This window comes from Dermacentor albipictus, chromosome 10 (assembly GCF_038994185.2).
Source record: "Dermacentor albipictus isolate Rhodes 1998 colony chromosome 10, USDA_Dalb.pri_finalv2, whole genome shotgun sequence".
Classification (NCBI taxonomy): domain Eukaryota; kingdom Metazoa; phylum Arthropoda; class Arachnida; order Ixodida; family Ixodidae; genus Dermacentor; species Dermacentor albipictus.
The window spans coordinates 91,437,632-91,464,633 of NC_091830.1; the positions used below are offsets into that span (position 1 = coordinate 91,437,632).

The following is a 27,002-nucleotide window of genomic DNA, read 5'->3' on the forward strand; positions in this document are numbered from 1 at the left end:
ATCTGACGTGCGCGAGAGCAACGGAACTAAATTATGCTTTAACTTCAATGTCTTCTTTAATTAGGCCTGTCCGCGCAAATGAATATATGACGTGGATTTCCCTCTGAAACGTCAGTGTTGAATTAATGGGTAGACGGCTTAGAATGACAAACAACGTTGGAAGCTCATTCTAACATAATATGTTATTTATTAAATGCATGATTTACTCCTGGCTCTACGAATACGTATTCGCCAAGCGCAACGAGAATCGTTAGTTGGTACTATATATTCTCTTAGCAAAATCGAGGAGAGCGCATTTTCGTTGACCGCTACGAAGAACCACTGCGTGTGGCAAGCTAGACATCCTGTTGAAATGGCTGGTTAATTCTGCAAATTTGGTTCCTTCTTAGACATGCGTATTGCGCCACACATTTCTAACACCGCTCTTGTCTACGCAGTTTCCAGACTTAGGCTGCTGCCAAGATGAAGTACTTCTCTTCAGTCATCGCCTTGCTGTTCGTGATTTCAGGTATGAAATTTTTAAAAGCGAATTCTGGAGCTCGCCTTACACTTCATAGAGCCCTGCTCGTAAATACCCAGCTTGGAAGCCTCGTGCTGTTATTGTTGGGTTCAATACAATAGGATTGAAATGTTGTTCTTTTTTTAACGTTCCAATTAGATTTGTCCCTTATTGCCCTCCTTCACGAGAATATAAAGCTGAGATAGTCTACACATCTGAGAAAGCACACGTCGTGTGGGCATCAGAGTACGTTTGCGAATTTTTCATGCCCCACAGAGGCAATGTAGGTGATACGACTTCATCGGAACATCTTGAACAGTTCACTTCGAAAATACACATAAGGTGGATTATTTATACCGCAAATAAACATGCTGCGTCGCAAGACACGACGCGCTACCCCTGTGACAAACGTGCCGAAACGATAAATGAGGCACAGAGACGCTGTTCGGCGAAGGGCGCGTCCCACAACGTCTATCTTTATTGTCATCTGGAACATGGCGCATGCTCAATATTTATTAGTAAATTCCTGCTATGCGATGCACCTTTCGTGCAAGGCGTCCCAAAGCGCTATTGTGCACGAGCCAAATTTCAAAACATCTTTGATGCCGTTTTTTTATACATGAGTCCTAGTCTTATTGAAGCTTGGTTATTCTGCGCTGCGGATTTGAGGTTGCAAAAGAAACAGTGAACGCATAATTTCCGTCATTTCCAATCTCTCTCTATCTCTTTCTCTCTCTCACTCCCTCTCCATATATAATAAAAATAATATTTGGGGTTTTACGTGCCAAAACCACTTTCTGATTATGAGGCACGCCGTAGTGGAGGACTCCGGAAATTTTGACCACCTGGGGTTCTTTAACGTGCACCTAAATCTAAGCACACGGGTGTTTTCGCATTTCGCCCCCATCGAAATGCGGCCGCCGTGGCCGGGATTCGATCCCGCGACCTCGTGCTCAGCAGCCCAACACCATAGCCACTGAGCAACCACGGCGGGTCCCTCTCCATAAATATATATATATATATATATTGACACGTATACTTATCTTTATCGGGCAACCACGTTTCGCAGCCTAACAAAAGTAATCGCACGGCGTGGGACGCGCCTGTATATATCCGAAGTTTCTGGAACGTTATCGATGCTTCTATCTGCTGTCTGTTGTCGCTGAACGTTATGTTATCTGATTTCATCACCTGACGCGAATGGTGTAGAACTTTGTGGAAGGCACGCGGGTCCGAACGATTAGTCTGGAACATTCGATGACTGCTCTATAAAAGCCGACACGCTTGACCCGCTGATGAGATTTTCGACGATCGCCGACTGTGTTCGCCGCTATCGTTGTGCTTTAAGTGTAGCCTGTTTTGTGGGCACAGGTTCGCCCAATAAAAACTAGTTGTCTTTCACAGTACTGCTACTGTGTTCTTTCTTCACCGTCACTACCACGTGACATCTGGTGGAGGTGCTAGTGCGTTCATGTACCGAACGCCCCCGCAAAGCCGCGATCCAAGCCCGAAGCCCGAGGACAAAACCGACACCGCCCAAGACCAGCGTGCTAGCCGCAGACTGCAAGGACTGCCCCCAGAACACGGACTTCTACCTGAGGCGACAAAGAAGATCGCGGTCAAGACAACCTCAATGGCTGCCCCAGCGTCCCCCGTTATCCTACAACAACCCCGGGACCCACCGACCTTCCATGGAGCAGCGACTGAAGACACGGAATCCTGGCTGGAGACATAGGAGCGAATCGCGACATTCAACAACTGGGACTCCGATGACAAGCTGCGGCATGTCTACTTCGCCTTAGAAGACACCGCCAGAACGTGGTTTGAGAACAGGGAGTCGACCTTGACTACGTGTGCCCTGTTCCGTAGCGGCTTCCTGCGCACCTTTACAAGTGTCGTGCGCAAGGAGAGGGCCGAAGCCATGCTGGACGCCCGAGTGCAGCTACCAAACGAGAACGTTGCCATCTTTACGGAAGAAATGACCCGTCTGTTCCGCCACGCCGACCCTGATATGGCCGAGGAAAAGAAAGTTCGCCTACTCATGCGTGGTGTGAAGGAGGAACTTTTTGCCGGGATGGTACGAAGCCCACCGAAGACCGTCGACGAGTTTCTTCTCGAGGCCACCAGCATCGAGAAGACACTCGAGATGCGAAACCGGCAATTCGACCGCCGCACGAACGCGACAAACTACGCCGGACTTCAGTCACTGGCCACCGACGACCTACGCGAGACTATCCGAGCTGTCGTGCGGGAGGAGCTACAAAAGCTGTTCCCATCATCACAGCCTCAAGTGGCTTCGATTGCCGATGCCGTGCGTGAGGAACTCCAACAACAACTTGGAGTAGCCCCTGAATCGCCGCAGCCCGAGCCGCAAGCAATGACCTATGCCGCCGTCGCACGCCGTCAAGGCCCCCCTCCGCGACCGCGCAGGGGCCCTGTCACGCCGCAGTTTCGTCGTCCGCCGCCGCCGCCGCCGCCGCCAGCACGACCAGCCGTCGCCCAGCGCACCTACCCGAGGAAGACAGACGTTTGGCGCGCTTCTGACCACCGCCCGCTCTGCTACCACTGCGGGGAAGCCAGCCATGTGTACCGCCGATGCCCATACCGGGAGATGGGACTGCGAGGTTTCGCCGTTAACGCGCCGCGGCCACAGATTGGCGAACGACCTCGCGATATCGCCGACTACCTCGCCGCCACTCAGTGGAGCCATCGACGAGCTTCCCGTTCGCCGTCACCAGGCCGCTACCTGTCGCCGCAGCGCCGACCATACACTGGCCCAGCCCGCGGCCGGTCCGTCAGCCCATATCCGGAAAACTAAAAGCAGCAACCGATGGAGGTGCGGTTGCTGTTCGTCGAACTGACGAAGATCCTCCGCCGCCGACGAAGACGACGAAGCAACCATCTCGACGACCTAATGACGACACGCCGCCGTCCCGACGAAGTCAGGAAGCCAAGACTACACCGACGAAAGACGACTTGACGACACGACGTTCAAGCTTCAGTTTAACACGACGCAGCCGTGATCCGACGCCAAGACCCAACTGCAACGCCAGACAAAGAACCACCGACCTCGACGTGCTTCTCGACGGACACGCGGTTACCGCCTTAGTGGACACAGGGGCTGATTATTCCGTCATGAGTGGACACATCGCCGCCCAGTTGAAGAAGGTTAAGACTGCATGGGAAGGTCCTCAAATTCGCACCGCAGGAGGACACCTCATCACGCCGACTGGAATCTGCACGGCAAGAATAACCATTCATGACCGAACTTACCCTGCCACTTTCGTTATCCTCCAACAGTGTTCACGAGACGTCATTCTCGGTATGGACTTCCTGAACCCACATGGCGCAATCATCGACCTGAAGTCGCAGTCAATAACGCTGTCGGAAGATAAAGCGATACCGCCGGAGAGCCCTCGCAGTCACCATGCCTTGAGTGTGCTCGAAGATCAAGTGAGCATCCCGCCTCACTCCAGCATTGTTATTTTGGTCGGCGCCGAAACAGCCGCTGACGTAGAAGGCGTCATCGAAGGCGACCAACGTCTTCTGCTCGACCGTGAAATTTGCGTCGCAAGAGGGATCGCTCGACTGCACGGAGGAAACACGAAAGTGTTGCTGACAAACTTCAGCAAGGAGTTCAAGCACATCAACAAGGGCACGACCATTGCATACATCGAGGAAATTGTGGAAACCAGCGATGCCTTTGTCCTCTCGGATTCTGTCGCATCTACCCCGACGACTGTAGTTCCCGAGCCAGACTTCGACATAAGTCCAAGTCTCCCCGTGATTAAGCAGCAACAGCTCAGAAGTCTGCTTCGACGATACAAAGGCTGCTTTTCGACGTCATCGAGGATTCGACAAACACCAGTCGCAAAGCATCGCATAATAACCGAAGAATGCGCTCGACCACTACGCCAGAGCCCTTACCGAGTTTCGACGCGGGAACGTGAAGCTATAAGAGAACAAGTCGACGAAATGCTGCGCGACGACATCATCCAGCCGTCGAAAAGCCCGTGGGCATCCCCTGTTGTCCTGGTAAAGAAAAAGGACGGAACCCTACGTTTCTGTGTCGATTATCGTCGACTGAACAAGATCACGAAGAAGGATGTATACCCCCTCCCACGGATAGACGACGCATTGGATCGGCTCTGCAACGCCAAGTACTTCTCGTCGATGGACCTCAAGTCTGGCTATTGGCAAATAGAAGTCGACGAAAGAGATCGCGAAAAGACCGCCTTCATCACCCCAGACGGCCTCTACGAGTTCAAGGTTATGCCTTTTGGAGTTGTGCTCGGCGCCTGCAACGTTCCAGCGCGTCATGGACACGGTTTTATCAGGATTGAAGTGGCAGACCTGTCTCGTTTACTTGGATGACGTCGTTGTCTTCGCCGAAAATTTCCACGATCACCTTAGGCGGCTTGCAACAGTACTCGAGGCCATCAAGTCATCAGGGCTCACTCTGAAGCCAGAAAAGTGCCGCTTCGCCTACGATCAGCTTCTGTTCCTAGGCCACGTCATCAGCAAGTCTGGAGTCCGCCCCGACCCGCAGAAGACAGCTGCCATCGCAAAGTTCCCGCAGCCCACCGACAAGAAAGCAGTGCGTAGATTTCTTGGCATGTGTGCCTACTACAGGCGATTTGTCAAGAACTTTTCACGCATCGCTGAGCCGCTGACACAGCTAACTAAATGTGACGTTGAGTTCAAGTGGGAAACGCCGCAGGCCGACGCATTTGAAGAACTCAAACGACGCATGCAGTCGCCGCCCGTACTTGCGCACTTCGACGAGCACGCCGATACCGAAATTCACACTCACGCCAGTAGCCTAGGCCTCGGTGCCGTCCTAGTCCAGAGAAAAGATGGACATGAACACGTGATAGCTTACGCTAGCCGGTCGTTGTCAAAAGCGGAAGGCAATTATTCCACAACGGAAAAGGAATGCCTCGCCATCGTTTGGGCTACAGCGAAATTTCGCCCCTACCTATATGGCAGGCCATTCAGAGTGGTCAGCGACCATCACGCGTTGTGTTGGCTAGCTAACTTAAAGGACCCTTCAGGAGGGCTGGCACGGTGGAGCCTCAGACTACAAGAATACGACATTACTGTAACATACAAGTCCGGACGAAAACACTCAGATGCCGATTGCCTATCACGCGCCCCCATTGACCCACCGCCGCAAGATAACGAGGATGACGACGCCTTCCTTGGAATAATAAGCGCGGAAGACTTAGCTGATCAACAACGAGGGGACCCGGAGCTAAAAGCCCTTGTCGAGTATATTTGGATGGGCACACCGACGTTGTCCCTAGGGCATTTAAGCGTTGACTATCTTCGTTCACGCTTCAAAACAATCTACTCGTGAAGAAAAACTTTTCACCAGTCCGCGCCAACTACCTTCTTGTTGTTCCGTCGGCGCTGCGTCCAGAAGTACTGCACGCCTTACACGACGATCCAACTGCTGGGCACCTCGGATTCTCCCGGACGCTGTCGAGAATACAGGAAAGGTATTACTGGCCGCGTCTGACCGCCGACGTCGCCCGTTACGTCAAGACATGCCGAGACTGTCAACGACGCAAGACACCACCGACAAGGCCAGCAGGGTTACTACAACCGATCGAACCCCCTCGTCGACCATTCGAGCAGATTGGGATGGATTTGTTGGGGCCGTTTCCGACGTCAACATCCGGGAATAAGTGGATCGTCGTGGCGACGGACTATCTCACCCGCTTCGCTGAAACAAAAGCTCTACCGAAAGGCAGCGCAGCCGAGGTGGCGAAATTTTTCGTCGAGAACATCCTGCTGCGACATGGCGCCCCAAAAGTAATCATCACCGACAGAGGCACGGCTTTTACAGCAGAGCTCACCCAAGCCATTCTGCAATATAGCCAGACAAGCCACAGGAGGACAACTGCCTACCATCCGCAAACGAATGGTCTCACGGAGCGCCTGAATAAGACCCTCGCCGACATGCTTGCGATGTACGTCGACGTTGAGCACAAGACGTGGGACGCGGTCCTCCCGTATGTAACCTTCGCTTACAACACGGCGGTGCAAGAAACAACACAGATCACGCCGTTTAAGCTGGTTTACGGCAGGAACCCGACGACGACGCTCGACGCCATGCTGCTCCACGTCATTGACGAAGAGAATGTTGACGTCGCTAGCTATCTCCAGCGCGCCGAAGAAGCCCGACAGCTCGCCCGCCTGCGGATCAAGGACCAACAGAGGACCGACAGCCGATACTACAACCTCCGACGACGCTTCGTCGAGTACCAGCCTGGCGACCGTGTTTGGGTTTGGACACCGATACGCCGACGAGGACTCAGTGAGAAACTACTCCGACGCTATTTCGGACCCTACAGAGTCATCCGACGTATTGGCGCTCTGGACTATGAGGTCGTGCCAGACGGCATTTCGCATTCACAGCGGCGCCGCGCACGATCTGAAGTGGTCCACGTGGTGCGCCTTAAACCCTTTTACGGACGCTGACGAAATTCGTTATTTTTTGTTGTTGTTTTATTTGCTACGGGTGTTTTTATTTCGCTTGTATGTAGCATCGGGTCGATGCTCTTTAAGAGGGGGGTATTGACACGTATACTTATCTTTATCGGGCAACCACGTTTCGCAGCCTAACAAAAGTAATCGCACGGCGTGGGACGCGCCTGTATATATCCGAAGTTTCTGGAACGTTATCGATGCTTCTATCTGCTCTCTGTTGTCGCTGAACGTTATGTTATCTGATTTCATCACCTGACGCGAATGGTGTAGAACTTTGTGGAAGGCACGCGGGTCCGAACGATTAGTCTGGAACATTCGATGACTGCTCTATAAAAGCCGACGCGCTTGACCCGCTGATGAGATTTTCGACGATCGCCGACTGTGTTCGCCGCTATCGTTGTGCTTTAAGTGTAGCCTGTTTTGTGGGCACAGGTTCACCCAATAAAAACTAGTTTTGTCTTTCACAGTACTGCTACTGTGTTCTTTCTTCACCGTCACTACCACGTGACAATATATATATATATATACGTGTGTGTGTGGGTCCTTTTTTTGAAACGAAATGATCTGTACGTCTCCTACTCACGACGTTAGGACTGAAGGAACACACTGACAAAAGATATAAGGTGGGCTATTCATTTGCAAGTAGGAGCCAGGTTCTGTTGCACTGTATTTCGTTGTGCATACAATCTCCTTAATGTTTATTTTTAATATTTGGGGTTTTTACGTGCCAAAACCACTTTCTGATTATGAGGCACGCCGTAGTGGAGGACTCCGGAAATTTTGACCACCTGGGGTTCTTTAACGTGCGCCTAAATCTAAGCACACGGGTGTTTTCGCATTTCGCCCCCATCGAAATGCGGCCGCCATGGCCGGGATTCGATCCCACGACCTCGTGCTCAGCAGCCCAACACCATAGCCACTGAGCAACCACGGCGGGTTCTCCTTAATGTTCTGCACAAACCACGCACTGTAGTATTCTATGCTTGGTGAAGCATTTTGCATACTTGATTATCGACTATTGACAATACCTTTATCATCGGTAAAGAAACAGTCCAATTATTACATTACGCTTCACAAACGTTCACCTGAGATGAGCACCCGAGAATGCTAATGAAACTAGGAGTAAAGAAGCGTACCACGTCAGTCTACCGTTAAAAATGTAAGAATTTACGCTACGAGCAATCAGATTCTTTATTCCTTTGATTCCGTATTTGTGTCAGCTCCCTGCTGCTGATATCTACGTGCCGAATCTCACTGACAGTGGAAGAGCGAGGAATGTTCACCCGACATGCAGCGGCCCCTCCAGATTCCTGGAAGAGATCGTGGACGCGTTAATTCTGCCGACCATTATGTGCATTACTTTTTTCCCAGGGCATGGCCTTAAGCATGCGTCTGGTTAAGTGCACAAACTATTTTTAGATCACAAACTACCCAAACTCACACTACCCATCACAAACTCTTTTGCAAAAGAATATGGTCTTTGTGACAATTGTGCAATCATTCGTGTACATGCTTCCACTTCATGAGGCATAGAATTGAAGAATGCCTGATTTATTTGAGTTTCGTCAAGTCTTCGTTGTGTCATGCACGCAGTCTTCGTGGGTATCAGCTACGAAATCTCGCCGGGTGATGTGACAACAGATGACGAATCTGGTGAGTAATTGCAACTCCGAATGCGCCTTCTTGAATGTCTTGAAAAAGCAGCGTGTGCTATATGCTAGAAAGCCGTGAAGTGCACCATGCGAAATGGCTGCATTATATTCTAACCATGATTGTAGGCGCGCGCTCGTGAAATGACAACCTGCAGAATGCGCCGGTGTATGACATATTCATGGGTTTCTGCTGACGTATTCATTCTGCGTAGGCGTAGACGCTGTGCAGAGCTAGAGACATTTATAAGCGATGAGATGGACTCATACCTGTATATATATATATATATATATATATATATATATATATATATATATATATATATATATATATATATATATATATATATATATAGAGAGAGAGAGAGAGAGAGAGAGAGGTATATATGACGAAAGCAAATTTAAAGACGGCCTGGACTAGCTGCGCCTAAGGCAAGCATCACTTGGATAGTCGCCAATAAACAGGGGCTATTTTTTCTCAGTAAGCAACATGTACGGGCTGCCGTGCAAAACACTTTTAGTCATTAGCGTAGGTAGGTTATGTTAGGAATCAGAGGAAATTGTCTTTATATTCATGAGCCCTTCCATTCTGTGAAAGTGTCCTGCGAAGCTGTTTAGCATATGACACAGAGGTGTGTGTGTGTGTGAAAACTTTTATTGTCATGAGGTCCGGAGGCTCGAATCCTCAAGCCAAGGCGGGCCGCTCCCACGTTGGCACTGTCAGGCCAAGCCTTTTAGCGACATCATTGGCCGTCTGGACTGCCCTTAGTTGGTCGTGAAACAGTGGGCTTTGAATCCGTTTCTCCCACTGTGTACATTCTTCAACGAGGTTTGGGAGAGTCGCGGGACACCCCGCCAGCATATGTCTGATTCCAATGACACCATTACAGTCATTGCCGTCCATCTGAATTTGCCTCTCCGTATATATTTTATTAATAGTCTACGGTGTGGGATATGTATCCGTTTGCAATAAGCGCAGTGAGACTGCCTGAGCCCTGTTCAGTTTTGAATGTGGCAATGGGAATTGTCTGCGCCCTAAATAGTAATGTTTGGTAACGTCGTTGTATGTTATTAAATGATCTCTAGATTCCCTGGCTTAATGGTGAACGGCTTGGTTGTGACTGTCACGGTTAGCAAGCCCTCGTGCTAAGTCATGAGCAACCTCATTGAGGTTTACCCGAGTCTCGTCCAATTTCCCCGTATGCGGAGGAAACCATCGGATTTCAGCTGTCATAATCCCAATGTTTTCAAAAAGTTTAGCTGCAACTCCAGCTACGTAGCCTTTATCAAAACACTTTACAGCGGATTTCAAATCACTGTAAATGCAGACCCACTTATTACTCCTGATGGCTACAGCAATTGCCGCTTGTTCTGCCACCATGGAGCCCTTGGTAAAAATAGTGAGAGCGTCTTGCACCTTCCCTTGATAATTTGATACAATGGCCGTATATGCTTCTTTACCTTTCAGCAAGGCAGCATCAACCACAGCTGCCAGTTGGTTCTGCCACTCTATTTCCTGCAAGAGTGCTTTAGCTCTTGCCTTTCCCCTTTACGACATCATATTCTGGATGCATGTTTCTGGGGAGAGGGTTGGTATTGATCTTGTTCCTAACCTCAGTCCTTAATTTTACTTCAGCCTCTATTGGGCACCTTGATGTATCCAGTTCTGCACCTATTGCCTGTAATATGTTCCTGCCAGCGCGTGACTTTGTCAATCTGTCGTGTTGCGCTAGCTGTTGGGCCTCCGCGATTTCTTCCATTGTATTGTGCTCCCCTATACTCATGTGTTTTTCGGTTGCAGCGTTACTGGGTATCTCTAGGGCTACTTTAACGAGCTTCCTGAGCATCACATTAAGTTTGTTAAGTTCTGCCTACTTCCATTTGAATAATCCGGCCACATAAGGGAAGTTACAGATAGCAAAGGCGTGTATTAGCCTCAAAGATGTCTTCTTCTACGCCTCTGTGTCTATTGGTAATTCTCCTTAGTAACCTAATGAATTCATCTGTTTTCTTCGAGATATGTTATAGTGTTCTATAGTTAGCATTGTTTCCATCAATATGATACCCAAGAACCTTGATTTTTTCAACTAGCCTAATTGCGGATCGTTCATGAGTGTATAAACACACTCTTGGCTCATCTTGCGCAATGTAACCTCTTAGTTTATGACCTTTTCTGCCATGTTTTTTGACTAAGAGTTCTGATTTGGCTGCCGAGCATTTCAACCCCATGTCTTTCAGTGGTTTCTCTACTACATATAAACTTTCCTATAATCTGGTCTCTGTCTGTCCTACATTGCCCTTGGCACTCCATATGGTTATGTCGTCGGCATATATCAGATAATGTATACCCGCAATTTTCTCCAGATTTCTTGCAACCTTCGACATTGTTAATTCAATAGCATGGGTGAGAGCACAGCCTCTTGTGGAGAGGCCCTAATTGACAAATTCTTAGCTTCTGATTTAAGCTCACCCAGCATGAGTTGTGCAGTTCTATTTCTAAGAAAGTCCTTAGTCATGTTAAAAAGTCCCTTGCCTAAACCCATCTCCGAGAAAACGTCAAGTATTACCTTATGCTTTATACGATCAAAAGCTTTTTCCACATCCAATCCCAAAAGAGCTTTCGTATGCGCTGGGCTGGCCTGTATAAGGTGATGTTTGATCAGCAGCATAACACCCTGAGATGTCAGCCCTGGACAAAAGCCGATCAAGTTGTATGGGAGGATGTCGTTCTGCTCAACGTATTTCGTGAGTCGATTTAGGATGTCATGTTCCATAGCTTTGCTTAGACATGACGTTAAGGATATAGGACGGAGGTTGTCTACAGTGAGTTGTTTGCCTGGCATTGGCATGAGGATAGTATTGGCGACCCTCCATTCCTCTGAGTATACCCCTTTTCTCCAACATTCATTGAAGTGTTCAGTTAGATAAGAGATTGATTCATCGTCTAGATTTGTTAATATCTTGTTAGTTATTCCGTCAGGTCCAGCCACCGATCTACCATTAGGACCGTGAAGAGCTGCGCTCACTTCACTCTCAGTGAAGTTCCGGTCAAGTTCTTCACATATGCCTCCCGTATACTCGGGGCTCTCGTCTCCTTCGTTTGGTTGTTTAAGTGGGAGATATTTGGCTGCGAGACTGTCCATGATATCCCTCTCAATTTTATCTTGGCTTACCTGATGAACCAACTTAGCTATAGCTGCTCTCTTGCTTGTCCTTGTTTCATTCTCGTTGAGCAAGTGCTTGAGGAGGTTCCAGCTACCTCCATGTTTGAGTCTACCATCACCCGAATTACAGATCTCATCCCACTGTTGCTTCACGAGGGTCTTCGAATGATCATCGATTTCTCTGTTTGATTGCGCTATTTTTTTCCTGGTAAGTCTCTGCGTTTTCCATCTCTGTAATATAGCCTGTTTGGCCTCAATCAGATGCGCCAGCCTGCTGTACATAGCTTCAATATTTTCCTCAGTCCTGATTTCTGTTGAATTTTGAACATTGGTACGAAGTCACCGACCGTGACTCTTTATTTACATTCGCGCGGAAGACGGGACCGCGGACAACAGATACGCGTGACCTTTCGACGGGAGCTCCAACAAGAGAGAGCAGAAGAAAAGGAAATACGCAAACGCTTGGAACGTGAAAGTAGACACGGCCGGCGGTAGTCAAAGTGTCCCATGTGTTTCTTCTCAGCTTTATATCTGATAGGGCTTCTGTTTGGACCCAACGTAATAAACCTATTTTCGCAAGTTGGGCGCTGTGCTTGAAGCCTGCTTAACCACCACGTCGAGTCGCCCAGGTATTGCATTCGGGATCGGCCCTTGCTTTTTGATCTACGGACATCGATCCGCTGGAACTAGCCGTGCACAGCTTCATTGTAAAAATTCAATTCATGCCAAGGCAGGAAAGCAAAATGACCACGCTGTTATTTTTTCTCTATAGCCGGTAATGCAACGCACCTTTTCCTTCACCTTGAGTGGCACGTTTATTTTCGTACCTAACTGCAAAGCCTTTTAATCGGAAAGTGCTAAGCGCTCGCCTATTATTACGGAAGTCAGTGTTGTCTCTCTCAATATATGCTGCAACTGGCGCATTTCACGTCTGGTTCCCCAAACCAAACAGCGATACCCTTTCAATATAAAATGCCAAGAAATAATGCGATATGTTATTTTTGGACAGTCGAATTTCTGCCGTCATCATGAATGTTGGCGTAGCCATGAGGTATCGCATAAAGTGCAAGTGTGATAACATCGCCACCGCGCACACTATGCTGCTGGTATGAGAGAAAACATGGGAGGGTGAGCCTGGAAAGATGGCTGCTTGGTGCACCTGTGCCTTCTCGTGTGCTTAAAAAATGAAAACATGGAGATGTGGGAGCGTTAGGGGTGGGCTAGAAGGGGGCAGGGCAGCATGAGTCCCTTTCTACCGCGGTCGCCGTGGTGCATGGCAGGATAAGCCTGGCAGGGTGCATGCTCTATTCTTAATACTTTTGGCAATTTTGGTGAAGGGGACCGCAGCCCATTCTTCCGCCTGTTGTGTAAGTGCCGCTATGTGCAAATTTTGCTGTGTATGATGTTTTTGTTTCTCCCATTTTTTCAGAAGACTTCGCCAGCTATGGCGAATATGAACCACAGCGGCTTGGCCCCGTTGCGTATCGTAATCTTTATCCTTATCCTTATATTTTTCCTTATCCTATTGGCTATCGACTGAACAAATAGAGGTGAGTGTTGTCCAATCAAATTTTCGAGCTCACTCGTCCATTGTTGTAGCTATTTCATGTCCTTGTTTTATTACTGCTATAGCAAATAAATGAACACTCCAGGCGCATTTTCTCCGTCACAGTCAGCGTAACTTTGATATTCCACTTAAGTCCAAGGGCGATACAACCGTCGCCGCACGTCGTATATGCTGTATGGGGAAGTGGAAGCACACGAGCGAAGCTGGCCATCGCGGCTCGATCGCGTCGCGGTGGGAGGGAGGGAGGAAGGAGGCCGTGAGCTCCTGCAGCAATTGTGTTTTCCGCGACCGGGCGTAAGGTAATCGGACGGTCGCGGCTCAAATTCGTGCGCCTCACGTAGAAGACAGCGGGCTGGCAGCGTGGGAGGGAGGGGAGGGGTTTCAACTCCCCTTACAAGGGCGTACTTTGCATGACCGCGCGCTCCGCATCTTGAAAGGGAGCTGCAGACAGCTCATACTTTTCTGCGCCCTGTGTTCTCGCCGCTCTCGCATTGAAGCGATGGGCCGCACGAAGGTCACTTCGCTAGTTGACGCTGCTGCGCCTGCTCACGCAGGCGTCCAGCGTATTGCAGCGATTGTCCGCCCTCATCGCGTCGATGTGTTCATGTTCGCCTTTGCGCGTTCACACCATGCTTGTTAGGTCACTTAGTAAACTAATCTTTTCATGTTTAAGCCGACGATAAAAGAAGTATCGTTAGTATCGTTACTAGCTCTCTACTAATTTGCTACCGCAATCAATGCTTCGCGTTTCGGCCGAAACTGCGGCATTTTTTGTTGCATTCTCGGTTTCCTAAATGTCGTCCAGTCTCACAGCAGTATCCGATTCATGTGTGCACGTGTATACTTCAGCGAAGTAGCAACCTCCACGATGCGGTGATCGTAATACAGCCCCTCTTCCGTACATCTACATGTGGCCTCCTCGTGGTTCTTCAAGAGGGTAAGGTCTAGACACGCGTCCCTTGATGCGCTATTCCCCGCTCCATTTGGAAAGTGTGGGTCAGCCAGTAGTGTCAGTGCGCGTTCTCATCGAGCGAACTGATGGCGTTTCTTTCCTTTGAAGTGAGCTTGTAACTCAATGTCGGACGAATGTCATTGACGTCAATGTCAATGTCACAATCACAAGCATGCTTCGAAACCAACCGCAGTGGGACGAAGAGATCCGGCGAAAGCTATAGACAATACACGTCGCCGACCACGCATGGCAACATACATCCATACCGAACTATAGACGTTATCTGAATGACGATCCAGATCGCCTATTCGAAACGCCCAAAGTCTGGACAGCGTTCTATTCCCTAACTGAAAGCACAGCGCCCGGACAACACAGACTGCCAAATGAAATAATCAGAGAACTGAAGGACGACTCCATAGTATTCCAAACGGGGATTTATTATAGCCATTGCAAAGTGGGAACACTATCCAAGGAATAAAATCGCGGAAATCTTTTACTGTTACGAAAACACTGCGTGCCTGCAAGCCTCACCAACATGCGAGCCACGTGCCTGGCGTATATCTGAGCCACTCCTCGAGGATCGGTCTTATCTCATCTTCGTTTTTGCGCCGCCATTAAAAGCCTACCAGAAAGACGAGAGATGATCCTATGCGTTCGTTATGCAATATATCCCGCAATATACGCTCTCCCTGCAAGCGGAGCTACCCTATGTCCCCGTATACTCTGACGAGTACCGCTTGGACTACTCGCCCAAACTATCCGAGCTCCTCGCGCTCAAATACAAATCCGTAGGAAGAAGCATAGGAAGAGAGGCCATTTAAGTGATCATTAACAAAAACCTTTACCCAGAGTCCCAATACACTGCGTATAACGCATTGACATGAAAGATAATGGTTGCAATAAGCACGCTATAAACGCACAAGCAGAAACTATGGTGATATTCGAGCCTAGCTCGTGTGATCCGCAGAAAGAACGCCAATGAACATATTTTGTGTAAAGCGTCCAGACAAGTTCTTCTCCTTCCTCCAGGCACGGAAACGAAGATTCTATTATCAATTGGCATCCACAACACTAGAGACTAAATAATTGAAGCATACCGACATGCGCAAACCAAGCGTCGACCACACAAGAGCACGCATAGCAACTCTTAGAAGATTGCAATATGTCGTGACGACAATGAACTGTCAACAAGCACGCGTAACGTCCGTGCCTAGGCAAATAAGGGTGCCTCCTATACCGTGTGACATTCACCAAGAATATCAATTGGGCAGGAGAAAAGCACGAGCCAACCCGCTATAAAAAGAATATGCCACTCTTTCACTGTATGCTGGACAGATGCGGACAAGTACCGCAGAGGGGACGGCTTATTAATTGGCGTGGCACAACAGCGACAGTACGAACTGTTATCCGCCTCTGTTCGCACGTACAACGTCATGGCAGCAGAGGAGGCTGCCATCGCCCACGGTAACGAGACGGATGAGGAAATCTATTTTCGTATAGACTGTCAAACAGCGTATCGAACGTAGGCGAATAGTCATCTGCATTATCTACCATCCGATATCCTCTATCGCACCAACGAAACACCTCACACCTAAAAATCTAATAGAGGCACAAGAAGTAGTCAGCGCAAACCCTCCGAGCACACCGGATAGCGGAAGCCACCACAGTCAATCATTGCAAGGCTCCTGATGGCCCTAATCCACAAGTACTAGACACCTAGTGCAGCCAACACTTACCAGAGTTCAAGTCACAGCCCGGAGGCAACAAGAGACCAACACCTATCCTCAAACCAGGTTCCTTCACACAGTGTACCCTCCGTTTACCAATAACTCTGTGCTTTCTGTATACAGCGAGCTACAATATGCCATTCAACCATAGGCCTGAAAACAACTCCTAATACTTCGCCTAACCGAAACTCAAAGCACGAGTAGTGCCGGATGGTGCTGACCACTTCGCCATTGAAGGATTAGCGAAAGCTGATTGCTACAGCCGAAAGTGCTTGCACCGGCACTGCGTCCCTGGACTGAAGGCGCCGCCACCGCGGGGATGACCCCACTCCTTGCACAACAACAATAAAGTTTTCTCTCTCTCACGCCACGTAATGTGTGGCGGCTTCGAAGGCTAGCCAACCCGACATAGCTGATTGCTTTTTTGCGCTTTGTTCTCGGGCGCCTTGTTCGCGTTGAAGCAGGAGGCAACACGAAAAGAAATTCGCTCGCTTCTGTTGGCGCTCTTCAAACCGCGAGTGATCTGACAGCGAGGGTCCGGGGTCATTGATTGAAATATATTTCTGTGCCTGAGCATGCGTGAGAACGTGCTTGCTAATTAAATTAGTAAGAAACTGTTTACAGCACTCCATACAGCTGATAAAGCCACCATCCTTTTTGTGCATAGCTGTCTAACAGTTTGCTATCGCAATTAGTGATTGGCGCTTTGGGCAATACTATGACTTTTCTCTTTAGTAGGGGCAATAAATGTGTACGCTAATGGTGCATTCTGTTTTCCAGGACCGAGGACGAAAGACGTGGTAGTCTTTATCACGATATGTGCAGCCGTAGCTGCATACGCGGCAGCTACCGCTTCGGTTTTTGCGAACCAGCATATGCTACCTACTTCGCCTGCTTGACTTATTTGCGAATGTGTTGCACCCTCCTCTCCTTCTTTTATGTGGTTCACATGCACTAGCTTCTATTGGTGATCTACGCACAATACACTGATGCGAATAAAGCTGAACTTTGCTTCACGCCAACCTCCCGAGAGCATTAATTTCTAAATAATGCGAAACCACCGTAGTCGCTTAGTAGCTCTGGTGCTGCGATTTATTGCAGGAGGACGGCGGATTAAACCTTCGCAGCAACGGCAGCGTTTCGTTGGGGGCGAAACCAAAAACACAGAGGGCTACGTATAGATGAAGAATAATTAACCGGAGGTGGTCTATGTTAGTAGGGATGCCCTCTATGGAATTTATCTTTTTCACAATCGTGGTTCTTCCACGTAAAGCGCTATGTCCCTACCGTGGAAGCATTTCCACGGCTACTCATGGAGAAAAGCCGTCCGTCCGTCCGTTACGTAAGACGATCGCGTTCAACATAGAGCCCGCAGCCGCGTGCTGCATCTCGCTTCAACACGAACTAAGCGCTCAGAACACAGCGCACATGGAGCTATCAGCACTCCGCGCACCCTGCCCATCCCAAGTCGCTTCGAAGATATGGTCTGCTTGACCGCCTCACATGCAGCCTCTGCTGGAGTACGGTTCATCACGGTTGGTATTGGATTGCATCGAGAGGAGACAGCGTTATCGACTACATCTACGTAAAAGTCTACAAAACGTGACACCGTTAAATTACGTCGCGTATTACAGCACGCATCGGCCAGTGCTAATCTTCACAGAGGCAGCGGCATCATCCAAACGAACCTTCATATATTATGAGTGACTACTGCTACTACTCGCCTCTTCTCCGTCGTCTAATGTTTGTCTCAGTTAACATTTCGGTGTTTAAACCGCGCTTCTTGGTTTAACGATTCTTTCGAAGTTAAGATTCCTTCGAAACACAGCAGCATAGTAAAACCAAACAGCGGGTGATTAGTAACACATGCTTACGCATGGTTTAGATAGCTGGCTCAGGATATTCGACGTGTAATTCTTTTTCGCTTTACGTACCTTGAAGCAATCTCGAAAGAAATGGACGCAGAGCTCCACACAGGGATATTATTCAATGAATGGTAGAGAGGCCCACCTACTATTCCGCATGAGGATAAATACATCTTGCAAAGATGTATAATATTTTAGAACATTTATTGACGTCACCCGCTTCACTTCGGCAAAAATTCCAGTAGCACTTCACAGACAGTTTTAGTGCAAAGGTATGCCTGTAGTGATCTTCTGTAGATCTGTAGCACCAAAGGATAGTGGTGACTGGCACGTATTTTGAATACTAGACGGGGCAAATAAAATTCCTTCTACGAAAGCTGTTGCTTAGGAATCTCAGTGATGGTCACTTGTACTGAAGCAGCCGTACTATCGCCTCAGCAGTTCGCATTTCTTATTGAAAAGCAACAAAAAAGGCGCATTTAGCCTCACAGATTTCATCTGACATTGCATATTTTCCTTAGGGTTAAATACACTCTTTTTTTTAAACAGAGCAACCCTATAATTGTTACCTTGTTCGTCCTTTTGTAGAGAGACGGCGTCATGTGAGGAGGTGCGCTGTACTCTATACGGCAGCTACATTGAATGAGGCCTAGTATGACATATGAGCTCATTGCGTTCTCTCAGTGCGTGATTGCATAGAACTAGATTAAATTTTTTATGCCTCTTGGACAAAAGCGCACAGAATATGTAGGTTGGTCTGCAAGGTTCATCGTGTTGAGATAATGTACGTACCTTCGGTGGCGCTATTGTGAATCACGCCCATGGTGGCGAAGAAACATGGCCGATTATCCGACAGTAGAATGGCCTTGAATAATTTCTAGATCAATATTCATTTATGTTATATTCTTCGGGAAATCCACTGATTGCCTACTGGAGCTATGTGTATATTTGACTTCACATTTCTTGTCGTCATGGGTTTCGCCACATTAGTACTTTGTCACATTACGCTTGCACTCCACAAGAATGGCCTAGTTTTTCACGAACAGGCGCCCTTGCTGTGGTCGTAGTTTATAGGGCGCACATAATGGCTGCTGTACTGAATTTATACATCACTATGTACTATTGCAGACTTGAATAGCAACGTGATGCAAACAGACTGTCGAATGTTATGAATGCTCACAAGCGGAACCGAAGATGACAGAGGTTTAGCAAGATCACTGAACGTAGTTTCCTGGTCCGTATCAGGCAGGACATTTGTTGTCTTTCTTTTCAATGTTGTTGAAAGCTGATCGAGTGACGACAGTCTTACGGTTCTCCGCGTCTACTGCACAGTAGTCACGTCCGCATGACGGCTTGAACAAGCCGGTCACGGTGGCCTGGCATCTCAAAAGAGGTTTTATGCAAAGCGTGTGCGAAGATAAGCGCAGTCAGTAAAGCGCGCCGCATCAACACGATCAGCATTTACGTTTCTCGAATTGTGCTATCTCGTGTGCTTTCCCGGCGGCGCACAGTCCGTTCCCTTGTAAATCAGTGCGTTTGCACGATGCTACAGCATCTGTGTGTAATTAGCTATGTGTGTTCCTATCACGCGGATTGTACTGTATGAGTGAACCCGCTTTATTCACATCATGGCCGTGGTGCTTGCAGCGTATGGCTAAAGAATCAATAATTATTTTATGCCGAACTTCCATATTGACTTTCAACCACAGCGCACGTATCTGCGACTAGGTAGGCTTCGACTCTCCCTCAGTGATATTTCTTGCTTCACACGTTTTACTACCCTAAAGAAAAGTGGAAAAATACTTCTCGTGAGAGCACTCTGGTAAGAAGACAGAATGTTTCCAATTATTTTCAGTGAATGCTTATATTAAGAAGGAATAATGGTGGTCCTCAGTGGCCATATTCTCAACAACTTCCAGCTTTCTGATGACTTTGTGCAGTTCAACAGCGCTGGGGACACATTCCAACAAACATTTGAGGACCTGAACCGATAAAATTGAGCGGAGGGTAAAGAATGTTATGCAGAATAATAATATAGCGAAGGCAAAGGTAATGATTAATAACTTTTCAAGAGAACAATAATTCATGTTAGCGAGTCAACCTCTAGAGTGTGTGGAGAAGCAAGATTAGGTCATTTACTCAAAGCATGATGATGGGATGCCAATTTACAGAACATTGAAAATGAAACAGATTACATACGGCAAACGTTCCCAAATAGTTACAGGAGGCTGACCACTGTCGTTGAAATGAAAAGTGTAGAATCATTCCAATATTCAACTACTATCATATGGGGCAGAAACTTGGAGAGTTAACAATGAAACTTGTGAATAAGGCAAGGGCTGCTCAAACAAGTGATGTAACGAAAAAAAAAACGGCAAGATAGGCGAACACTCTTGTAAATGTCACTCTACACATGTTTACGTTTTCTGTATATTTGGTTCCCTGATTGAAAAAATATACCCGTTGTTAGTCTGCGCTCGCAGTGTGTACATCCTCTCGTCTTTCGTCCGCGTTGCGCTTCCCACCCGTAGGGACATGTTTATTTATTTATTTCAAGAAACCCCTAAAGGCCCTCACAACGAGGGTATTACATAGGGGGTGACAAAAATTCTACAAGCAACCCAGAGAAGCGTATTCAAGGAATAGGCAAAGAATAATAATAAAAAAAACAGAACAACACTCAATGAGACATAATGAAAAAAAACGCAACGTAGTAAACAGAACACAAAAAAATGTATATATATTAAAAATCAAACACAGTGTGGTAATGGAACAAAACTAGAAAAAAAGCTACTCATCACATTCATTTTTTAGAAGTTCATGAAACTTGGACGAATTCATTTCAGTTGCGATTGAAGCAGGCAGCTGGTTCCACTCAATAATTGTTTTGGGTATGAATGATTTCGCAAAAGATGAAGTGCGGCAAATGATGCGTTTGATCTTGAAAGGATGGTCACGGCGTGGAAAGACCGCCGATGGTGATTGAAAGAAATCGTCATGAAGCAACGGATGATGGTAAATTTTGTGAAAAAGTGTTAAGCGAGCAAGTTTGCGACGATGGGAAAGGTTATCAAGACCAGCACGAGCCTTTAACAATGTGACGCTAGTGAAACGTGAGTAATCTGAAAAAATCTCCTGTGTCCGCCAATACGGTGCACGTACCCTATATGCATATCGTGGTTTGACACGTAAAACCCCATAATTTCATTTTAACCGTATGAAGGCTGTGGGGTCTTAGGGTCTCACAGGAGTACCGACCACCGCGGGTTCGAGCTTAGCGAGCCACGGGGCCGCGTCAGCCGTCAGCCTCTAGCGCCGCTGCGCGCGAGCTCAGGCCACAAGGGGCTACCGAGCGACGCACGCAAAAACACAGTATTGCCCTAAAATGAAGAAAACCGTTTATTGTTTCCAACGGCACCCAACACTGCACAAACGCCTGGTCCCGGGACGGCGGGGAACCAAAGGGGTCCCGCACCAAGGGCGAAAAATACAGCTAGGGGCGCCTGTAGCACGTCGCTGCGAGAGCACAGGCTCAAGCTGAGACGCGCCGCTAGGAAAAGTCCCGGCGGCTATGCTACTTGCTCTGGCGATAACCAATGGGCCAACTCGCGAGAGCTCGGGCAATATCCTTCGGCTTGGGCCTTCGATGAGTGCGGCTCGGCGTGGTACGACCTCGCGCGAGCACTAGGCACCCGTTCTTAGGCTTAGCGTCGGGATAGGAAACAACACGAGGTACGCGCTCCCCGCACGGGCAAAGGCGCCGTGCGTGAGCTCAATCCTAGTCACAAAGGTGTCGGCGGAAGAGAGAGAGCATCGTACGTACCGGGTGCTGTCCCAAGGAGAAGAGAGCCCGTACCGTCACGGCAGTAGCCACCAGGGACCGCTGCGTGACGTCACTAGCTCCGCCCCCACTGCGAACCATGGCGAGTGGAACGCCACCGCTAAAACCGGTTCGGAGCAAGGGCGACGTGGCTTGGATTACAGAACTGGGTGAAATTCGCCCGCGCAATGGCGCGTCGAATTCCCCAAATCCCCACATCCTCCTCTCCTTAATTGCCCCCCTACCAGTCTGGCGATGAAGCTGGTAGGAGCTAATGCACCAAAGACAACTGAGCCTTTCATGCACTACCTAATTGCTACCTCAGCCCAGCAAGCACTATGCGTACAAAAAAAAACATACATACAATGATAATGGAAAAATAAAATAATAATACACTCTAAAATACAAGAAAATGAGGCCGCGAAGGGGGAAAGAAATATCAACAAAAGCGTCTGCTGCTAGTGCGGGACAATGTCCGGGGGTGCGAAGAGAACGCGGCGCGTAGTTCTGTGGCTAGGGCGGTGGCCGAAGTCGCGGGAGTTGCGAGCGTAGGCTTGATTGCAGGCCACGTTAACGCAGGAACGGGCTCACCGTTGTTCCGTCGAAGTTGCCGGTGAGCCCGATGAGCTCCGCTTTTCGTGGTGGTCCCGAACTCCAGGTGGACGGGGCAGGACACTGCCAGGTCAGCTGTCCACGCCGCCGTATGCAGGATGGATGATCAGCCCCAGCGGCGGCTGCAGGGCGTTCGCACGGCGTCGGCGACTGCAGAGCCGAGCTCCTGGCGTGATGTCATAGGGTCCCGTCCACCAAGGGCATCCGCGGCGATCCGATGGAGTTGGCGCGGCTGCTTCAGCTTGCTTCAACGAGCAACAGCCCCCCCCCACGCACGCACGCACACACACACGCGCACACTCCTCGTGGCACCGCGCTCCTCGCCGTCCGCCATGCCACCCGTCGTACGCAACGCGCCGCGCCGATCCAGGCGCGAAGCGTCCCTCTCTCCCGCACCAACCAGTCAAGGGGACCACTGTCACCCCCCGCGCTGCACGACACGCCAGTCACCGACCCCCCTCTTGGCAAAAAAAAAGCAAGGCAAAAAAAAACGAAAACGAGAAGAAAAAAGACACACACAGAAGAAGACAAGAACGGTCAAAATCTATGTACAAGTAACAAAAAATGAACTATACAACTCTACACCTAAACACAAAAGAATAATTACACTCAGCATGCGTACAAACAAACAAAAAAATGCACACTGAACAACACACTGCCAACAAGACTACAGCTGGGCTGGGGCCAGCTTCTTTTCGTGCACTGGCCGCAAAGAAGCTAACCCACTGAGGATAAGCAATATTACTGAGGGCCTTCGGTGGCGTAAAGGGTCCGCCGTGAGGCGCGATATCACACAGGTGACCGTCTCCTCAGGTTGTACCGGTGCGTGGTCCGAATGCGGTCCTCCGCCCCGGGTGTGCCCTGTTGCTTGCGTGTGGTGCCACTGGGCACCGGCGCGAGCTCGTCGGACCGCGACGCAAAGGCTTTCAGGTCGGCGATATGGGCACGGCTGAGTTTTCCCGAAGGGGAATCCTTCAGCAAGTACGCGAGCGGAGACCAAACTTTCTCTACTCGGTACGGACCAAGCCACTTAGGAGCGAGCGAGGCTGAGAACCCCTTGCTCGCGTCGCTAAGAGCGTGGTTGCGCTTCAGGACTAAGTCACCTACCTTAAATGAAAGATAGCGATGTTTCCGGTCGTATTGAGCCTTCTGCTGGGCCCTGGCCGAAGTCAAACTCTGCCTTGCTCTACAGAGAGCCCGACAAAGTCTGTCCCGAAGTGCTGAAGCGTACGCAGAACAGTCTGCCAGCGCCTCCTCATCCCCGAGCTGACATTGAATGACACTGGTCACCGGATTTGCCAGCTCCCTTCCAAAATTGAGGAAAGCGGGAGAGAAACCAGTCGAGCGATTCTCGGCGGTTCGGATTGCGAACGCGAGCTCACTCAAGTGGTCTGCCCAATCCTTTTGACTCACGGCAAAGGCCGCCAACATTGGTTTGAGGGTTCTATTGACCCTCTCCGTCAAATTGGACTGGGGATGGTAGGGCGACGTGGTGCAGTGATCAATTCCCAGGGAACGGCACGTAGCACCAAACACCCGAGCGGTGAAATAGGACGCGTTGTCCGTAATTAGTCTTTTCGGAAAGCCGAACCGACAAAAAACTTCCTATAGCCTCTCCAGCACCGCTCGCGCGGTCACTTTTCGAAGCGGAAACAACTCCACCCACTTCGAAAAATGATCGACGACTACCATCAGGTGTGTGAACCCCTGCTTACTCCTGGGGAAAGGCCCCATAAGATCGCAGGTGGCCACTTGCCACGGACGCTCACTGTCAATTGGTTTCATCAACCCGGGTGGCTTGCCACCCCTTGATTTCACCGTTTGACAGACATGGCAGGAACGGCAATAGCGAAAAATGTCACGCTTTATGCCAGGCCAGGTCACAGTTTGGCTTAGTTTCGCAAAAACTTTGGAGCCACTCAAATGACCGGCCAAGGGTTCGTCATGAGATGATCGCAACAGTGCGCTTCTCAGACTCTTGGGGATAACCACCTTAAACGGGTCCACAGCCTCGTCATCGGTAGCTATGTATTTCACCAGGAGCCCATCGTGATCCAGCAAATATGAATCCGCGGGGGACCCAGCGACACACGCTGGTTCCGGCCCCCCTGCGCCCGCCGCACTACCAGCAGCGTCTCGGCGCTCCGTCTCCCTGAGACCGTCGCTCACTCAGCGACAAAACGGATCAATTTGCTGGGCCTTCAGTAACTCTTGCCTGCTGAATGCGATTCCAATTCTCCCAAAGGGGAGTCTGGTCTCATCCCCACTCAGGACTGCAGCCAACGTCGTTGTAGGTTCGCTTTCGAAAAGCTCCCCCGCTTGCTCGTTTTGCGGCGCGCTGCTTGCCTGGAGAGCGGAATGACAGGTTTGCCCGCTTGCGGACTCGCCTCTCTCTGCGCTCGTTTCGCCCCCGACGCTTGCTGGCGCAAAGGCACCGGCAGTGGCTGTAACACCTGGAGGAATGCTCTTGGTGCACAATGGGGCACGGGATAGCGCGTCAGCTACCACGTTGGTGCTCCCCTTTCGATACTGCACTGAAAAGTCATAATGCTGTATCAGGAGAGCCCAGCCCGCCAGAAGGCCCGCAGGCTCACGGAGCCGCATCAGCCAACTGAGCGCACTGTGGTTTGTCTGCACTACGAATTTCGTCCCATCAAGGTACACATCGAACTTACGTAGTGCAAACACGATAGCGAGGCACTCCTTCTCGGTCACGGAATAATTCCTCTCTGCCGGAATCAAGGAGCGGCTGGCAAAGGCCAACGGCTGCAACACACCATAGTATTCCTGTAGGAGGAATGCTCCTGAACCCAGATCGCTCGCGTCGGTCTGGACAACGAACGGTCTGGTCAGGTCGGGGAGTCTGAGCTGCGCTGTCTCCGCAATGGCGCTAGACAGTTGGCGAAAGGCCTGCTGCTGCTCAGGTCCCCACTGCCACGCGGCCGACTTACCCAAGAGCTTGCTCAAGGGTGCCTGCACTCGGGCACAGGACGGAATGAATGACCGGTAAAAGGCGGCCATTCCCAAAAAGCGGCGAAGGCCACGTACGTCCTTGGGCGCGGGGAAATCGAGGATTGCCCGAAGTTTCTCCCGGTCCAGCTCAATGGAGCCTCCGCCCAGCGTAAACCCCAGTAACTGAACTCGGGTTTGCGCTAGTTGGGCTTTCGCAGGATTCAAAGTCATCCCGGCGACCCTCACCCTCTCAAGCACATCGGCAACATAGGCCAAGTGTTCATCGAAGGTTCGAATAAATCACGATGTCGTCGAGGTAGCACACGCAGTATGACCACTTTGCTTCCCCGAGGACGCGGTCCATGAGTGTCTGAAAGGTCGCAGGACCCTTGCATAGACCAAAGGGCATACGAGTAAACTCAAATAACCCTCTGTGGGACGTGAACGCGGTCTTGCACCGGTCACGTTGATCCATCCGGACCTGTAGGTAACCTTTAGAGGCATCCAGCGTAGTAAAGTACCTCGCACTGCCCAGGGTTCCTACGATGGAGTTAATCGTGGGGAGCGGATAGGCATCCTTACGAGTCACTCCGTTCAGACGGCGGTAGTCTACGCACAGGCGATGACTGCCATCTTTCTTAGGCACCAACACAATTGGAGACGCCCAGGCGCTGTACGAGCGGCGGATAATGTCGGCCGATAGCATCTCGTCCAGCAAGCCATCGATCACCTGCCTCTTGGCTAGGCTGACGGGCCGGGGGTTACACTTCAAAGGAAGCGCGTCTCCAGTTTCGATCGTGTGGCTCGCCAAATCGGTACAGCCAGGTTGATCGGTGAAGAGCTCTTCGTGCTGGCATAACAGTGCCGACAAGCGAGCCTTCTGTGTATCATCCAAATGAACCGCACAGGCGGCCAGAGGATGTGGTGCCCCTTCGTGCCGTGTCGCTCGATCCCAATGGGGATTTTGAGTCGACAAGCGCATAGCGCAGGGGCCTGACCCCGAATTCTGCGCGCGACGCGGTTCGTGCCGTGCCTCTCGTTCCCAAAAGGGAGTCGTAGCAGGCGAGCGCACAGCTCGAGGGCTTGCCCCCGAACTTTGCGCGCGGCACGTTTCCGACGCCCCATCTGCACAGGCAAGATCGGACGCCGGCGGGCTGATGAACGGCTTTAGCAACGTGAACGGTCCGTCGCGATAGGCGCCATTCGCAATGTCCACAACGATTCCTGTTTTAAGGAGAAAGTCCCTTCCGAGGATCACAGGAACACTGAGCCCGGGGAGATGAACGAAACGCGTGCGTCTCATTCGCTCTCCCCACCTGACAATCAGCCTTGCGGCGCCCGCCGAATGGGCCACGCCTTTCGCAATATTGAATGTCGTTCGGCAATCCCGCAAGCGCACTGAGTGCTTCTGCAAGTGGGATAACACCTGTTCGCCGAACAACGAAGCGCTTGCGCCCGTGTCCAATAGCGCAGGAAATTCGCGGCCGACAATGGTCACCGAAATGAAGGGCGCGTGCGTCCCAGCAACACAACCTGCGCGATACGCCGAGGGGACAAGCAAGGTTTCGATCACTCGTGCCTTCACGAGCGACCCGCGCTCCCGTTTCCCGACCTCGCAGGAGGCCTGGGCGCGGTGCAGTCCCTTGCTATATGCCCTCGTTGTTGGCAGCGAAAACAGCGCACTCCGCCACGGTACCTTT

At 50.0% G+C, this 27,002-nt stretch overlaps 1 long non-coding RNA gene across 1 annotated transcript; it reads left to right on the forward strand.

Annotated features, from left to right (window-relative positions):
* The first annotated feature begins 271 nt into the window (after positions 1 to 271).
* LOC135918159 (uncharacterized) lies at positions 272 to 17,066 on the forward strand. The gene is made up of 5 exons (XR_011509116.1): positions 272 to 330; positions 438 to 508; positions 8,588 to 8,647; positions 13,237 to 13,357; positions 16,834 to 17,066. It is a non-coding gene; the product is annotated as an uncharacterized lncRNA (long non-coding RNA).
* The last annotated feature ends 9,936 nt before the right edge of the window (positions 17,067 to 27,002 follow it).